Genomic DNA, 19335 nt, shown 5'->3' with positions numbered 1-19335 from the left:
TCCTCACCCTTACCGACCTCTCTCACCAGCTCCGCCTACTTAATTTTATTTTATTTTATTTATTTATTTATTTTTGCATCCTCTGACACTTCAAGCCGGAAAGTGTCACCGGCCACTCGGCCCAGGTGACTCTTTGAATCAGCTCCATGTGTGCTCTTCTCTGGTTGGCTCTCAATACTGGAGTCTGGTGGCATCCAAGTATATTACACCCTCTGCAAGCCAATCATTCCTACTTTGCACAGCCGGGAGATTACTTCATTAGAAAAACATCTGACTCCTAGTTGACATTTGTCGATGGAAAATGGAGATCCATCGCTCCTCACCATCTGTGAGTGCTTTTCTTCTCCCGTCTGCCTCTCAGGGTGAACCCAGCCTGCATCTAAATTCAATTCATTTACCATAAATTAGTTCAAAGCTATGCTTCTTCGGCTCTTACCAGGACTAATAAAGTAACTCTTGACACGTTTGATCTTTAGTTCCCACAAGGAAATAGTAAGGTCAAACCCTGGTGGTCATGAGTTTCGTACTGATAACACTAATAATTGTTTCTTGAGAGCTTCAATGGGAAATATTTTGCTTGATAAAAGCAGGATTTATTGTGGGAATATACATTTTACTGCTGGTGGGGGGTTCAGCGTCACTGGACATTAAAACTTTCTTTGCCCCCTTAACTCAGTGGTTCTCAACCTTTTTTCAGTGATGTACCCCCTGTGAACATTTTTTTAATTCAAGTACCCCCTAATCAGAGCAAATATTTTTGGGTAGAAAAAAAGAGATAAAGAAGTAAAATACAGCACTATGTCATCAGTTTCTGATTTATCAAATTGTATAACAGTGCAAAATATTGCTCATTTGTAGTGGTCTTTCTTGAATTATTTGGAATAAAAAGATATACAAATAACTAAAAACGTGTTGGAAAATAAACAAGTGATTCAATTATAAATAAAGATTTCTACACATAGAAGTAATCATCAACTTAAAGTGCCCTCTTTGGGGATTGTAATAGAGATCCATCTGGATTCATGAACTTCATTCTAAACATTTCTTCACAAAAAAAGAAAATCTTTAACATCAATATTTATGGAACATGACCACAAAAAAATCTAGCTGTTAATACTGAATATTGCATTGTTGCATTTCTTTTCACAATTTATGAACTTACATTCATATTTTGTTGAAGTATTATTCAATAAATATATTTATGAAGGATTTTTGAATTGCTGCTATTTTTAGAATATTTTTTTTAAAATCTCACGTACCCCTTGGCATACCTTCAAGTACCCCCAGGGGTACGCGTACCCCCATTTGAGAACCACTGCCTTAACTCAATCGTCTCAAGTTGTTGCTTGAATAAACCTCCTCAAATATTAGTGATATAGATCCATATAACGGACAGCCTGTAGAAGATGTGCAAGTATTTGAACTTTTGACAAAACAGTATATACACCCATCATTTTTATTACTTGGCGAAAACTCCCAAGAAGTCCGTGCTACTGCCTGAATTTTGTAAAAGCTTTGCTCGGCCTTGACTTGTGTGAAGTGTGAAGTGTGAAACGTGCTGCGTTAGCTTGAGATAAGGCCACCACATGCAACCTTTGATGAATATTTCCTTTATTTGACTGCAGAATGTCCTTATCAAGGAACTCTTTGTATTATTAGGTCCATCAGTGCTAAATATTCTAAACTTATTACTTTCCTCGGGCACTGTTCCCCTAGCATTCAAAAAAGCGGTTATTCATCCTCTTCTTAAAAGACCTAACCTAGATCCTGACCTCATGCTAAACTACCGACCGGTGTCTCACCTTCCCCTTATTTCAAAAATCCTTGAAAAAAATTGTTGCGGAGCAGTTAAATGAACACTAAGCGTCTAACAATCTATGTGAAACCTTTCAATCCGGTTTCAGGGCAAATCACTCCACGGAGACAGCCCTTGCAAAAATGACTAATGATCTATTGCTAATGATGGATTCTGATGCGTCATCTATGTTGCTGCTCCTCGATCTTAGCGCTGCTTTCGATACCGTCGATCATAATATTTTATTTGAACGTATCAAAACACGAATTGGTATGTCAGACTTAGCCCTGTCTTGTTTTAACTCTCATCTTACTGATAGGATGCAGTGCGTCTCCCATAACAATGTTACCTCGGACTACGTTAAGGTAACGTGTGGAGTTCCCCAGGGTTCGGTCCTTGGCCCTGCACTCTTCAGCATCTACATGCTGCCGCTAGGTGACATCATACGCAAATACGGTGTTAGCTTTCACTGTTATGCTGATGACACCCAACTCTACATGCCCCTAAAGCTGACCAACACGCCGGATTGTAGTCAGCTGGAGGCGTGTCTTAATGAAATTAAACAATGGATGTCCGCTAACTTTTTGCAACTCAACGCCAAAAAAAACGGAAATGCTGATTATCGGTCCTGCTAGACACCGAACTCTATTTAATAATACAACTCTAACATTTGACAACCAAATAATTAAACAAGGCGACACGGTAAAGAATCTGGGTATTATCTTCGACCCAACTCTCTCCTTTGAGTCACACATTAAAAGCGTTACTAAAACGGCCTTCTTTCATCTCCGTAATATCGCTAAAATTCGCTCCATTCTGTCCACTAAAGACGCCGAGATCATTAGCCATGCGTTTTTTACTTCTCGCCTCGACTACTGTAACGTATTATTTTCGGGTCTCCACATGTCTAGCATTAAAAGATTACAGTTGGTCCAAAATGCGGCTGCTAAACTTTTGACAAGAACAAGAAAGTTTGATCACATTACGCCTGTACTGGCTCACCTGCACTGGCTTCCTGTGCACTTAAGATGTGACTTTAAGGTTTTACTACTTACGTATAAAATACTACACGGTCTAGCTCCAGCCTATCTTGCCGATTGTATTGTACCAAATGTCCCGGCAAGAAATCTGCGTTCAAAGGACTCCGGCTTATTAGTGATTCCCAAAGCCCAAAACAAGTCTGCGGGCTATAGAGCGTTTTCATTTCGGGCTCCAGTACTCTGGAATGCCCTCCCGGTAACAGTTCGAGATGCTACCTCAGTAGAAGCATTTAAGTCTCACCTTAAAACTCATTTGTATACTCTAGCCTTTAAATAGACTCCATTTTTAGATCAGTTGATCTGCCGTTTCTTTTCTTTTTCTCCTCTGTCCCACTCTCCCTTGTGGAGGGGGGCCGGTCCGATCCGGTGGCCATGTACTGCTTGCCTGTGTATCGACTGGGGACATCTCTGCGCTGCTGATCCGCCTCCTCTTGGGATGGTTTCCTGCTGGCTCCGCTGTGAGCGGGACTCTCGCTGCTGTGTTGGATCCGCTTTGGACTGGACTCTCGCGGCTGTGTTGGATCTATTATGGATTGAACTTTCACAGTATCATGTTAGGACCGCACGACATCCATTGCTTTCGTCCTCTCCAAGGTTCTCATAGTCATCATTGTCACCGACGTCCCACTGGGTGTGAGTTTTCCTTGCCCTTATGTGGGCCTACCGAGGATGTGGTAGTGGTTTGTGTTGTGGTTTGTGCAGCCCTTTGAGACACTAGTGATTTAGGGCTATATAAGTAAACATTGATTGATAGATTGATTGATTTGGTTTTCATTATGTGTTTAGGCCCATTGTTTTCTTGCATTTGACTGAATGTGACTACAGAAATACAAAACCCAAAACCAGTGAAGTTGGCACGTTGTCCATCCATCCATTTTCTACCGCTTATTCCCTTTCGGGGTCGCGGGGGGCACTGGCGCCTATCTCAGCTACAATCGGGCGGAAGGCGGGGTACACCCTGGACAAGTCGCCACCTCATCGCAGGGCCAACACAGAGCACGTTGTGTAATTTGTAAATAAAAACAGAATGCATCCATCCATCCATCCATTTTATACCGTTTGTCCATTACGGGGATGATTTGCAAATCCTTTTCAGCTTATATTCAATTGAATGCACTGCAAAAACAAGATATTTATTGTTCGAACTGAGAAATAGTCCAGGTATATTCGTTGTGGTATTTTAGGCTTCATAGTGAGCCACACATTTTCAATTGGAAACAGGTCTGGACTACAGGCAGGCCAATCTTGTACCCGCACTCTTTTACTATGAAGCCACACTGTTGTAACACGTGGCTTGGCATTTTCTTGTTGAAATAAGCAGGGGCGTCCATGAAAAAGCCGTTGCTTGGATGGCAGCATATGTTGCTCCAAAACCTGCATGTACCTTTCAGCATTAATGGTGCTACCATGAATTGATTAACGTGGACCCCGACTTAAACAAGTTGAAAAACTTATTCGGGTGTTACCATTTAGTGGTCAATTGTACGGAATATGTACTGTACTGTGCAATCTACTAATAAAGTATCAATCAATCAATCAAAAGCTTTCACAGATGTGTAAGTTACCCATGTCTTGGACACTAATACACCCACAGATGCTAGCTTTTGAACTTTGCGCCTATAACAATGCGGATGGTTCTTTTGGTCTTTGGTCCCGGAGGACACAATGTCTACAGTTTCCAAAAACAATTTGAAATGTGGACTCATCAGACTACAGAACACCTTTCCACTTTGATTCAGTCCATCTTAGATGAGTTTAGGCCTAGCAATGCCGGGGTATTTTGGGCGTTGTTGATAAATGTATTTTCCTTTGCATAGTAGAGTTTTTAACTTGCACTTACAGATGTAGCAACAAAATGTAGTTACTGACAGTGATTTTCTGAAGTGTTCCTGAGCCCATGTGGTGATATCCTTTACACACTGATGTCGCTTTTTGATGCAGTACCGCCTGAGGAATCGACGATCACAGGCATTCAATGTTTATTATGCTCACGTGCAGTCATTTCGCCAGATTTTCTGAACCTTTTGATGATATTACGGACCATAGATGGTGGAATCTCTGAATTCCTTGCAATAGCTCGTTGAAAAATGTTGTTCTTAAACTGTTTGACAATTTGCTCACGCATTTGTTCACAAAGTGGTGACCCTTGCCTCGTCCTTGTTTGTGGATGTCTGAGCATTTCATGCAATCATGGCATCCACCTGTTCCCAATTAGCTTGTTCACCTGTAGTGAAGTGTTTGATGAGCATTCCTCTACTTTCTCAGTATTTTTTGCGACTTGTGCCAACTTTTTGGAACATGCACCGCAGAAAGCCAAATGATTGTATGAACTGCCTTAAACCAGCTTTTTAAAACACATGTAAACACCTTATCTTAATTGTGTTTGGCTTTTTAAAAATTGTATTAACACACAACGCTATTGGAAATATCATAAGCCAGACATTTTCAACAGGGTGCACGACTTCAAGGGGGTCCGCAGAGGGGGTTGTGATTTTTTTTTAATTATATTTCTTCATATTCCATCTGCATTTTTCTACAAATGTAAATGTCTTTGAATACACACCGTAGTATAGTTTAAAAATGGCCTTGACATTGCGTCTGACTCACTGTACCATGTAGGTTTGAAAAAGTAGAAAAATAAATAATTATATCGTTATATTCATGTTAGCATTTAAGATAGCCAGCGATCAGCACTCTGGTTGCCAGCAAGCGATTAGCGGCGCTAGCTGCCAGCAAGTGATAAGTGTGTTAGTTTCCAGCTATCAATTAGCGTGCTAGTTGCCATCTAGGGATTAATGCGCTACCTAGCGATTAGCGACCCTTGTTTCGAGCTGGCAATTAACTGCAGTCTCAACTAGCTGCTCTAGCTGCTCTAACTGCTGTCTTGTTGTAAATGTGCTAGTTTCCAGCTAGCAATTAGCAGTGCTAGCGATTAGTGGTACTAGCTGCCAGCCAGTGATAAGTGCGCTAGTTTACAGCTAGAAATTAGCATGCTAGTGGCCAGCTAGCACTTAGCACGCTAGTTGCCAACTAGAAATTAAAGGTACTTGTGATTAACTGTACTAGCTGCCAGCTAGTGATAAGCGGACTAGTTGCCAGCAAGCAATTACTGTAGCATGCTAGTTTCGAACTAGCAACAACGTGTTAATTGCCAACTAACAATTAACGGTCTCTCGTAGTCAGTTATTGATTAAAAGTGCCAGCGATTAGCTGCGCTAATTGCCAGCTAGTGATAAGCAAATAGTTGCCAGTTACTGGTTAGCTTGCTAGTTACCATGAATTGATTAACGTGACCCCCGACCTAAACATGTTGAAAAACTTAATTCGGTTGTTACCATTTATTGGTCAATTGTACGGAATATGTACTGTACTGTCCAATCTATTAATAAAAGTCTCAATCAATCACTCAGTTGCCAGCTAGCGATTAGCGTGCTAGTTACCAGTTAGCAGTAGCATGCTAGTTGCCAAGTAGTGGTTGGGGGCGTGGTTAAGAGGGGAGTAGTATATTTACAGCTGTTGAGTGCGCAGTTGTGCACTGCACTTTCTAAAGTAGATGTTATTGTCACATATCCATGATTGATTGATTGATTGATTTTTTTATTAGTAGATTGCACACTTCAGTACATATTCCGTACAATTGACCACTAAATGGTAACACCCGAATAAGTTTTTCAACTTGTTTAAGTCAGGGTCCACGTTAATCAATTCATGGTACAAATATATACTATCAGCATAATACAGTCACCATACAAGTTAATCATCAGAGTATATACATTGAATTATTTACAATCCGGGGGGTGGGATAAGGAGCTTTGGTTAATATCAGTACTTCAGTCATCAACAATTGCATCAACATAGAAATGGACCTTAATACAGTGTAGGTCTTACTTAGTAGGATTTGTACAGCCAGCAGAGAACATAGTGAGTTCACATAGCATAAAAACAAGTATATACATTAGAAATCCATTCAAAATTATTTACATTAGGTTATTTACAATCCAGGGAGATGGGATGTGAATGGAGGAGGATTAAAGGGTTGAAGTTGCCTGGAGGTGTTGTGGTGCATCAGGTACAGTAGATGGCAGTATTGTCCTGTTTAAGAGTGTCACGTGCTGTTTACGACAGACAAACTGCCTTACGGTAGAGTGTTAGACGTAAACGTGACTGCTGTTGTTGTGTGTTGTTACTGCGCTGGGAGGACGTTAATGAAACTGCCTAACAATAAACCCACATAATAAACCAAGAACTCGCCCTCGATCATTCTACAGTCATAACGTCATTGGGCAGACACGCTCTCAGACACGTCACTCAGGTCCTCATGGAGCTAGGGGGCCGTGGCCTCCAGCTCCGCCTGAATTTCGGGAGAATTTCGGGAGAAAATTTGTCCCGGGAGGTTTTCAGGAGAGGCGCTGAATTTCGGAAGGGTTGGCAAGTATGCATACACAGCAAAGTCTGAGGGACTGAGCAGATGAACACACACATCCTTGGTTCAATCCCCACCTAGTACCAACCTCGTCACGTCCGTTGTGTCCTGAGCAAGACCCTTCACCCTTGCTCCTCATGGGTGCTGGTTAGCGCCTTGCAAGGCAGCTCCCTCCATCAGTGTGTGAATGTGTATGTGAATGGGTGAATGTGGAAGTAGTGTCAAAGCGCTTTGAGTACCTTGAAGGTAGAAAAGCGCTATACAAGTATAACCCATTTATTTATTTACAGACACACATTAACACACTCTTGCTGTCCTTCCTTGTGATTAATGTAGAACGCACACACACACTTTCAAACACAAACACACACATGATTTGTGGCCCTCATCCACAATGTTCCCCATTCACTTTCTTTGAATGAGGGGTGTGGCCCCGGAGTGTAGGCCTTCCTTGGCCACTTGGGATGGCTGTCACATGACCCGCAGTGTGTGTGTGTGTGTGTGAGGGGGCGGGGCCTAAGGCAGCCACAGTCAGTCCAGTCTCACCACCAGCTGGAGCTTGTGATTGAGGAGTGTGTGCAAGGAGAGTGTGAGAGGAAGAACAGGAGAGGGAAGAGAAGAAGAAGAGCAGGAAAGGGTTGGGTGAGTTGATGCCGCACGTGTTTTTATTATTTCTGGGGGTCTTTAAAACTCCAAGATGGGGGAGAGCTTGGTGCTTTGAGGCGTCGCAGCGGGCTTGTCAGGTGTCTGCCGTGGGGAAGTTTTGGAGGAGTGTGAACTTGGAGATCAGTAAAAAAAAAAAAAAAAAAAAGGGTCATGTTTTGCCTCGCTATTCATTCCCATTGTGTGTTAGGTTTTTTTTTCTTTTTTTTTTCTTTTTTTTTCTTAAAAAAGGGGGTCACAACCAGCACTCCCCCGCCTCCCGCCAACTCACCCCCCACGCCCCTTCCCCCTTCCCATTGTGTCTTCATCTGCAGCACATGCATGGATAATCACTCTGCTTCTAAAAGTTGTGCTTTAGTCCAAATAGTTGTGTCCAAACTTTAATGAAAAATCAAAAGGCTGTGGGGATTCTGTTGATTATTTAGTAAACAGGATAAAGCCATCCCATGTAGACATGCTCAGAGAAAAAAAATAAAAAAATCCAGACAAAGTGTATTAAAGGCCTACTGAAACCCACTACTACCGACCACGCAGTCTGATAGTTTATATATCAATGATGAAATATTAACATTAGAACACATGCCAATACGGCCTTTTTAGTTTACTAAATTGCAATTTTAAATTTCCCGGGAATTTTTCTTGAAAACGTCGCTTAATGATGACGTGTATGCTTGACGTCACCGGCTGTTGGGAAATATGAGCGCTGCGCACACACACAGCTAAAAGTCGTCTGTTTTAACCACATAATTACACAGTATTTTGGAGATCTGTGTTGCTGAATCCTTTATAATTTGTTCAATTAATATTGGAGGAGTCAAAGTAGAAAGATGGAGTTGGGAAGCTTTAGCCTTTAGCCACACAAACACACAGTGATTCCCTGTTTAAAATTCACAGAGGTGAAATTTTACCATTGATCACAGCGAACATGGATCCCAACCGAATGTCAACCAGCAGGTTTCGGTGATAAATTGTGGTAAAAAGTCGCTTCTTACTGGAGATCCGCTGAGCTTGTGCCGTCCACGCAGCTGCCGTCGACTTCCCTCAGAGACATTTGTGTCAAAACACCCGTGGACACACCCCTCCAACTATCAGGTACCATTTAATCTCACTAAAACACTACCCACACAATAGAAAGATAAGGGATTTCCCACAATTATCCTAGTAAATGTGTCTAAAAACATCTGAATTTGTCGCAATGCAATCGCGTTTTTTTTTTTCTAGTCCGTCGCTATCAATATCCTCAAACACAAATCTTTCATCCTCGCTCAAATTAATGGGGAAATTGTCGTTTTCTCGTCCCAAATAGCTGTTTTTGTTGGAGGCTCCCATTAAAAACAATGTGAGGATATGAGGAGCCCTCAACATGTGACATCAGCGTCTGCGACTTCCGGTAGAGGCAGGGCTTTTCTGTTGCAAGCAAAAGTTGCGAACTTTATCGTGGATGTTCTCTACTAAATCCTTTCAGCAAAAATATGGCAATATTGCGAAATGATCAAGTATGACACATAAAATGGACCTGCTATCCCCTTTTAAATAAGAAAATCTCATTTCAGTAGGCCTTTAATATTAGTGTTAGTATTAACATTTCAACTTTAACTACTTTTTTGCGCTTTTTGTTACATTTAGCTGCTGTTTTCTTGTTTAATTCTCTTCCTCCCGTGCAACATGTGTGATGATCCCGCTCTAGAGCAGTGATTTTCAACCACTGTGCCGGGAGATATTGTTTGGTGTGCCGTGGGAAATTATGCAACTTCACCTAATTGGTCCAAAAAATATGTTTTGCAAATCCATCCTTCCATTTTCAACCACTTATTCCCTTTGGGGTCACGGGGGGCGCTGGTGCCTATCTCAGCTACGATCGGGCGGAAGGCGGTGTACATCCTGGACAAGTCACCACCTCATCGCAGGTTTTGCAAATCAATAATCATAATAATGTGCCGTTGTCTAGTGCCTGTAGTGTGTAGGCCTTGGCAGGGTAACCATGTACAGTGGGGCAAAAAAGTATTTTGTGCAAGTTCTCCCACTTAAAATGATGACAGAGGTCTGTAATTTTCATCATAGGTACACTTCAACTGTGAGAGACGGAATGTGGAAAAAAATCCAGGAAATCACATTGTAGGAATTTTAAAGAATTTATTTGTAAATTATGGTGGAAAATAAGTATTTGGTCAACCATTCAAAGCTCTCATTGATGGAAGGAGGTTTTGGCTCAAAATCTCACGATACATGGCCCCATTCATTCTTTCCTTAACACAGATCAGTCGTCCTGTCCCCTTAGCAGAAAAACAGCCCCAAAGCATGATGTTTCCACCCCCATGCTTCACAGTAGGTATGGTGTTCTTGGGATGCAACTCAGTATTCTTCTTCCTCCAAACACGACGAGTTGAGTTTATACCAAAAAGTTCTATTTTGGTTTCATCTGACCACATGACATTCTCCCAATCCTCTGCTGTATCATCCATGTATCCATTTTACTTTTGATTTGAAAAGTTTAGGAAGAGTTGATTGGTTCAAAAAGGTCAACAAATGAGGTCTCTGTCTATTTCTATGGCGTCGCACCATCATTATAGTCTAGATCAGGGGTGTCAAACTCATTTTAGATCGGGGACCACATGGAGAAAAATCTTCTCCCAAGTGGGCCGGATAGGTAAAATCACGGCATGATTACTTAAAAATAAAGACAATTTCAGATAGTTTTATTGTTTAAAAATAGAAAAAGCACATTGTCAAATTGTATAAATCATAATGTTGTTGTTTCTTTTAGTTTTATTTACGATTCCCTGTTGTTGTTGATAGTATATATACTTTGTCGTTAATAATATTTTATGATTAAATTATATGATAATGTTGATCAGTCAACTCTTTGCTGTTAATTTACAATCTATCAAGATAAAAAAAAATATCAAAATCAAATTACAGGATGTTATTCATGGAGTTTGAAACTTTTCCTCGACTGATGTACTAGCATCCTGTGGTTTATTTTGTAGTATTTTAGTATTTTGTAGTAGCATCATCTACAAAGATGCAGATAATTGCTATTGCGACATCCAGTGGACACATTTAGAACAGCTGTTTCTTTCATTAAAAAAATTGCGGGTAATTTTTATACTTAGCAAACTCATCCCGCGGGCCGGATAAAACATGTTTGCGGGCCTGATCCGGCCCTCGGGCCGTATGTTTGACACCCCTGGTTCAGAATGATCAATAGACGTTATTCATATCTTTTTAAACGTTTACCCTCGATTGTGTTTACTGTCGATAATAACCAGTTAACTCAAGTGATTAATCACAAAGTATTTTGGCATTATTTATCGTGTATACTGTATATATATGCAGATTATCAATAATATTTATTGGGACCGCTTATGCTCCTTCACCTTAACCACAGATGGTTACCTGAGAGGCAGCACAGGTATTTATAGGGTCAGTGATCAGGTCAATGCATACTCCAGTGCAAAGATGAGAGACGATGTGGTCGCTGGCACAATTCCCAGGACTTTAGAAAAAACTATTACTAAGTTTTGAGCAAATAATTCACGTGCATTCAAATAAAACATATACAAAAAGGTTCCTAAATGGCATCCTGACAATGCAATTGCATTAGTCTCCAAATGTTGTGTTTTTAAGTTAATTTAAATTTTGCAAGCATATATTCCATTTACAGTGCATCCGGAAAGTAGTCACATGACTTCACTTTTTCCCCATTTTATGTTACTGGCATATGGAATATATAAATCAATTTTGTCCTCAAAATTCTATAGACAATACCCTATAATGACAAAGTAAAAAGTTTTTTTAGAAATTTTTTGCAAATTTATTGAAATTAAAGAACTTCACAGCTTTTGCCCACTACCTTGTTGATGCACACCTGGCAGCAGTTACAGCCTAAAAAGTATTTTTGAATACAATGCCACAACCTTGGCACACCTATCTTTGGACAGTTTCACCCATTCCTCCTTGCAGCATCTCTGAAGATCCATCAGGTTAGATGTGAAGTCTTAGATTTCATCCAGGATGTCCCTGTACATTGCTGCATTTGTCTAGTCAGGGAGGTAGCGTGGTCCGACGGAAGCCGTTTCTTAGTAATAAAAAATGCCTAATTGCACTAGAAAGACTCCCAGACCATGAGGAACAAAATTCTCTGCTCTGGTGATACAACAAATAAACTCTTTGGCGTGAATGTTTGGAGGAAACCAGGCACCAGTCATCACCAGGCCAATACCATCCCTTCAGTGAAGCATGGTGGTGGCAGCATCATGCTGTGGGGATGTTTTTCAGTGGCAGGAACTGGGGGAATAGTCAGGATAGAGGGAAATATGAATGCAGCAATGTACGGAGACATCCTGGGTGAAAACCAACACCTCTCATCCAACCCGATGGCGCTTGAGAGGTGCTGCAGAGAGAGAACGGTCCAAAGAAAGACGTGCCAAGTTTGTGGCATCATACAAAACTCGTTTCCATATGAGTTGGGAAATTGTGTTAGACGTAAATATAAACGGAATACAATGATTTGCAAATAATTTTCAACCCATATTCAGTTGAATATGCTACAAAGGCAGCATATTTGATGTTAAAACTGATAAACATTTTTTTTGTGCAAATTATCATTAACTTTAGAATTTGATGCAAAACGTCGGTGACAATGATGACTATGAGAACCTTGGAGAGGACGAAAGAAATGGATGTCGAGCGGGTCTAACATGATACTGTGAAAGTTCAATCCATAAGTGTTTGATGAGCATTCCTCAACTTTATCAGTATTTATTGCCACCTTTCCCAACTTCTTTGTCACGTGTTGCTGGCATCAAATTCTAAAGTTAATGATTATTTGCTCAAAGTCATCATTGTCACCGACGTCCCACTGAGTCTGAGTTTTCCTTGCCCTTATGTGGGCCTACCAAGGATGTGATAGTGGTTTTTTCTTGTGGTTTGTGCAGCCCTTTGAGACACTAGTGATTTAGGGCTATATAAGTAAACATTGATTGATTGATTGATTGATTGATTTGTAACATCCCCCAGGTGCGCAGGCTTATTGGGAACAGGTGGGTGCCATGATTGGGTATAAAAGCAGCTTCCATGAAATGCTAAGTCATTCACAAACAAGGATGGGGCGAGGGTCGCCAATTTGGAAGCAAACTGTCGAACAGTTTTAGAACTACATTTCTCGACGAGCTATTGCAAGGAATTTAGGGATTTTACCATCTACGGTCCGTAAAATCATCAAAAGGTTCAGAGAATCTGGAGAAATCACTGCACGTAAGCGATGATATTACGGACTTTTGATCCCTCAGGCGGTTATGCATCAAAAACCGACATCAGTGTGTAAAGGATATCACCACATGGGCTCAGGAACACTTCATAAAACCACTGTCAGTAACTACAATTGGTCGCTACATCTGTAAGTGCAAGTTAAAACTCTACTATGCAAAAAGAGCCATTTTTCAACAATATCCTGAAACGCCGCCGGCTTGGCTGGGCCCGAGATCATCTAAGATGGACTGATGCAAAGTGGAAAAGTGTTCTGTGGTCTGACGAGTCCACATTTCAAATTATTTTTGGAAAGTGTGGACGTGGTGTCCTCCGGAACAAAGATGAAAATAACCATCCGGATTTTTATAGGCGCAAAGTTCAAAAGCCAGCATCTGTGATGGTATGGGGGTGTATTAGTGCCCAAGGCATGGGTAACTTACACATCTGTGAAGACACCATTAATGCTGAATGGTCCGTACAGGTTTTGGAGCAACATATGTTGTCATCCAAGCAACGTTATCATGGACGCTCCTGCATATTTCAGCAAAACAATGCCAAACCTTGTGTTACAACAGCGTGGCTTCGTAATTAGTAAAAGAGTGTGGGTATTTTCCTGGCCTGCCTGCAATCCAGACATGTCTCCCATCGAAAATGTGCGGCGCCTTATGAAGCGTAAAATACGACAACAAGACCTCGGACTGTTGAACAACTTAAGCTATACATCAAGCAAGAATGGTAAAGAATTCCACTTTCAAAGCTTCAACAAATAGTTTCCTCAGTTCCCAAACGTTTATTTAGTGTCGTTAAAAGAAAAGGTGATGTAACACAGTGGTGTACATGCCCTTTCCCAACTACTTTGGGACGTGTTGCAGCCATGAAATTCTAAGTGAATTATTATTTGCAAAAAAAAATTAAGTTTATGAGTTTGAACATCAAATATCTTGTCTTTGTAGTGCATTCAACTGAATATGGGTTGAAAATTATTTGCAATTATGTTTACTTCTAACACAATTTCCCAACTCATATGGAAACAGGGTTTGTATTTCAAAAAGACTTGAGGCTGTAATTGCTGCCAAGGGTGCATCAACAAAGTATTGAGCTTAGGCTGTGAATATTTTAATGTACAAGTGATTTTTTTTTTAGTTTATGCATTTTTAATAATTTTGAAAAATTGGAAAAAAAACTAAATATTGTTATTATGGGGTATTGTGTGTAAAATTTTGAGGACAAAACAAAATTCCTAAATGGTATAGGGTTGTAACAAAACAAAATGTGGGGAAAGTGAAAAACGTGCTCTTTCCGGATGCACTGTACTTTTATGATATTTTATTTTGTCCTGTGCCTCTTCTTGCTTTCTTATTTTGTTGCATCTACAGTCAAATGACAAAAAAAGTTTTATTTTATGTTTTTTACACCTAGGAACTAAACATGCCCAAAAGGAGTAGGAAGAAACATTATAATCTCCATGTTTTACCAATGATTACCTGTTCACTTCTTGTACCTAACAAAGTATTTTAAGTGTTTTAACAGACACTTCTATTTTGGAGAAATACCGCCTTGTTGTCGTTTTGCTAAATTCTTCCCCTTGTTTTTGCTAGAAGGCATCCAAGCAGGCTCGTGCTTTCTTTGCACTAACAAGCCACATGTGCATTTTCAGGAATAGTTTTGGTCTCACACTCGACTTGAAGAGACTTTAAATGACTCTGCAGTCTTCAAGATATCTGTGTTCTGTTTAGCCTCCCAGCGGTTTTATCAGCATGGGTGTCAATTAAAGCCACTCAGCCATTGTTTTGATTGTGCTAATCAGATTAGCTCACTGTTTGCAATCCAATCAACACAGTCACACAGTTCATGTGGATGGCCTGCAACCAGCGTGGCCTGAACATTCTGGAACGGATGACAAGACTGCTTGTTTTGATTATATTTTATTTTGTCAGCTTTATTAGGTCCACTGGCGTGGAGGGTTCACTTTGTTGGCAGAAATACGCTAAAACAACTTTAGTGTTTCTCCATACATTCCACCACAACTGTTCTTGCTCACAAACAGTATAATGTCTGTGAATGTAGCTTGTGGTTAATACAGTAGATCAGTGGTTCTCAACCTTTTTTCAGTGATGTACCCCCTGTGAACATTTTTTAATTCAAGTGCCTAACCCTAACCCAACAAGTTTTTTGTTATTTTTATATCTTTTTTTCCAATTAGTTCAAGAAAGACCACTACAAATGAGGAATATTTTGCACTGTTATACAATGTAATAAATTAGAAACTGATGACATAGTGCTGTATTTTACTTCTTTATCTCTTTTTTTCAAACAAAAATACTTTGCTCTAATTAGGGGGTACTTGAATTAAAAAAATGTTCACAGGGGGTACATCACTGAGAAAAGGTTGAGAACCACTGCCATAGAGGAGCCTCCGCTGTCGGATGCACTTTAACCACATGCCCAGGACACAAACAGTATATGCAACTCTCTAGCTATCCTAATTGCTACCATGAATACAGGACTTAATTATCTATTTGCCCCTTGCCAACGACATATCCCAATTTAAACTTGTATAAAAACACATAGAACGGCTGTGCCAACAATTTCAGGGTTGCAGGTTCGATCCCCGCTTCCACCATCCTAGTCACTGCCGTTGTGTCCTTGGGCAAGACACTTTACCCACCTGCTCCCAGTGCCACCCACATTGGTTTAAAAATGTAACTTAGATATTGGGTTTCACTATGTAAAGGGTTTTAAATTCACTGGAGAAAAGCACTATATAAATATAATTCACTTCACTGTCTGAGCAAATATTTTTCATCTTCTTTTTTAAGTAGGCTTTTTATGGCAGAGTGATGAATAAATGAAGATTCTTACTCAGACGTGCGTACAAGAAGGAAAAAAAAAGCATGTGATGTCGTGAGTGAAGCACACTGTCTTGCTTTTTAAAATTTTTAAGTAAATTTTTTTTATTAAGGAGCGCTTTTAAACCTTCAAAAATTGAAATGGAAAAATATAATCATGTTTATACACTCAAATAACAAAATTAGACTTCATAGAAGACATATTTAATGTTTAATCTGCCAAAGTGTAAAGGATATTGTCTTTTTTTTTAATTACTTGTATTTTTTCATCACTATCAATATTGATAACTCAATAATAATGATAAACATGGTCATTTTCGTCAAGTTTTTATATTGTTACATCCCTAGTACTATTTCATAGAACCCAGTCTTCCAGTGTTCCAAGCATTGTAATGGTCACAGACAGCTGCAATTAACAACAATAAACACATGCTAGCATTTAGCTTACCCTGTTATCTGTGCCTTAGCTCTGGACAGCTCTCCACAGTCTCCACTTTGCTGCAGTTTTCTATTTTCTTGCCGCCCTTAGTCTCCTCTCTTCTATACCATCGATCATCAGAGGAGACCCTTGTTCTGCTCTGTTGTTGTTAGCCTGACCCAGAACTGTGCAGCATATGAAGGTGTACTATTTGGTGCTCTTTCAAGCTTGGCAGAGGTCTTTGCTGAGAGAGGGACAATCATCTCCAAGAATAAACTATACTCTTATTTCAATCTTTCAGCATAGTTCTACAAAACCCAAAACCAGTGAAGTTTGCACGTTGTGTAAATCGTAAATAAAAACAGAATACAATGATTTGCTAATCCGGTTCAATTTATTTTCAATTGAATAGACTCCAAAGATAAGATGCTTAACGTTCAAACTGGAAAATTTAATTTTTTTGCAAATATTAGGTCATTTGGAATTTGATTCCTGCAACATGTTTCAAAAAAGCTGGCACAAGTGGCAAAAAAGACTGAGAACGTTGAGGAATGCTCGTCAAACACGTATTTGGAAAATCCCACAGCTGAACGGTCTAATTGGAAACAGGTGGGTGCTATCTATCTATCCATCCATCCATTTTCTACCGCTTATTCCTTTTGGGGTCACGGGGCGCGCTGGTGCCTATCTCAGCTACAATCGGGCGGAAGGCGGGTACACCCTGGACGAGTCGCCACCTCATCGCAGGGCCAACACAGATAGACAGACAACATTCACACTCACATTCACACACTAGGGCCAATTTAGTGTTGCCAATCAACCTATCCCCAGGTGCATGTATTTGGAAGTGGGAGGAAGCCGGAGTGCCCGATGGGAACCCACGCATTCACGGGGAGGACATGCAAAGTCCACACAGAAAGATCCCGAGCCCGGGATTGAACCCTGACTACTCAGGACCTTCGTATTTGGAGGCAGACGCACTAACCCCTCTTCCACCGTGAAGCCCCAGGTGGGTGCCATGATTGGGTATAAAAGCAGCTTCCATGAAATGCTCAGTCATTCACTAACAAGGATGGGGCGAGGGTCACCATTTTGTGAACAAATGCGTGAGCAAATTGACGGACAGTTTAAAAACAACGTTTCTCAACGAGCTATTCCAAGGAATTTAGGGATTTCACCATCTACGGTCCGTAATATCAAGAGGTTCAGAGAATCTGGAGAAATCACTGCACGTATGCAGCAAGGCTCGTCCCTTTTGATCCCTCAGGCGGCACGGCATCAAAAACCGACATCAGTGTGTGAAGGATATCACCAAATGGGCTCAGGATCACTTCAGAAAACCACTGTCAGTAACTAAAGTTTGTCGCTACATCTGTAAGTGCAAGTTAAAACTCTATTATGCAAAGCGAAAGCCATTTATCAACAACACCCAGAAACGCAGTTGTTTTCGTTGGACCAGAGCTCATCTCAGATGGACTGACGCAAAGTGTAAAAGTGTTCTGTAGTCTGACAAGTCCACATTTCGAATTGTTTTTGGAAACTGTGGACGTTGTGTCCTCTGGGCCAAAGAGGTAAAGAACCATCCGGATTGTTCTACGTACAATGTTCAAAAGCCAGCATCTGTAATGGTATGGGGGTGTATTAGTGTCCAAGGCATGGGTAACTTGCACATCTGTGAAGGCACCATTAATGCTGAAATGTACATACAGGTATTGGAGCAACGTATGTTGCCATCCAAGCAACGTCATCATGGACGCCCCTGCTTATTTCAGCAAGACAATGCCAAGCCATGTGTTACAACAGCGTGGCTTCAGAGTAAAAGAGTGCAGGTACTAGACTGGCCTGGCTGTAGTCCAGACCTGTCTCCCATTGAAAATGTGTGGCACAATATGAAGCCTGAAATACCACAATGGAGACCCCGGACTGTTGAACAACTTAAGCTGTACATCAACCAAGAATGGGAAAGAATTCCACCTGAAAAACTTCAAAAATTGGTCTCATCAGTTCCCAAACGTTTACTGAGTGTTGTTAAAAGGAAAGGCCATGGAGCACAGTGGTAAAAATGCTCCTGTGCCAACTTTTTTGCAACGTGTTGCTGCCATTAAATTTTAAGTTAACGATTATTTGCAAAGAAAAAATTAAGTTTCTCAGTTTGAACATGACATATATTGTCTTTGCAGTCCATTCGATTGATTACAAGTTAAAAATCATTGTATTCTGTTTTTATTTATGAATTACACAACGTGCCAATTTCACTGGTTTTGGGTTTTGTAAAACATTTAATGCAACTGTTCATAGTTATTTCTCAGTTCTAACTCTTGTCCCTAAGAATGTTGCGTGTCATTAGAATTTTTCAGCCCCGGAGGCTAAAATATCTGCAAAGAGGAGAAGCTTTAACATGTTTTACAGCAAACAAGCAGGCCGCCCCACAGCACCGTGCGTCTCCCTTGTCCTTCAGCGTAATTGCATCCATGTGTGGAGAGTCTCACATGGCCTTGTCCTCTTCAGGGAGTGAAAAATGTGCCAAGGTATTGGAGAGTAATAGAGTACAGTATATCTCTGCAGAGAAGAGACCATGTCAGGAACTGCCTGCCAGTCGCACATCCTGTCAAACAGCTCAAAGGTGGTGGCCGGACTATTACTAGAGCAACAGATGCTTACGCTGGTTACTGGTTTACCTGCCTTTTATATATATATAATGTCGTCTCATAAACTACAGGAAAATCTATTTGGAAAAGTGAAAGCTGTCATGTCTGGGATCATGTTTTGTTTAAGTTATGTTCTGTTTGGTTTTTGGACTCTTTTTAGTTCCTGCTTGTTCACTACCTGGTCTTGTTTCCATGATTACCCATTAGTTTCACCTGTTCCACGTTTGGACTCACACACCTGTCATCAAT

General features: G+C 40.6%; 1 protein-coding gene across 7 annotated transcripts in view; it reads left to right on the top strand.

Moving 5' to 3' along the window:
• Nucleotides 1–19335, top strand: part of LOC133559232 (septin-9-like) — a 236503-nt gene that overhangs the window by 134205 nt on the left and 82963 nt on the right. Inside the window, exon 1 of one of the 7 annotated variants that reach the window (XM_061910848.1) lies at nucleotides 7742–7900. The exons of the other annotated variants lie outside the window; for them this stretch is intronic. The gene's annotated coding sequence lies outside the window, so the exon portion shown is untranslated. Of the gene's footprint in view, nucleotides 1–7741; nucleotides 7901–19335 lie in introns of those variants that run through there. 7 annotated transcript variants of the gene reach the window in all.

This window comes from Nerophis ophidion, linkage group LG01 (genome assembly GCF_033978795.1).
Source record: "Nerophis ophidion isolate RoL-2023_Sa linkage group LG01, RoL_Noph_v1.0, whole genome shotgun sequence".
Taxonomy (NCBI): Eukaryota; Metazoa; Chordata; class Actinopteri; order Syngnathiformes; family Syngnathidae; genus Nerophis; species Nerophis ophidion.
The sequence above is the reverse complement of the archived record's forward strand: the minus strand, read 5'-3'. Positions and strand labels throughout refer to the sequence as shown.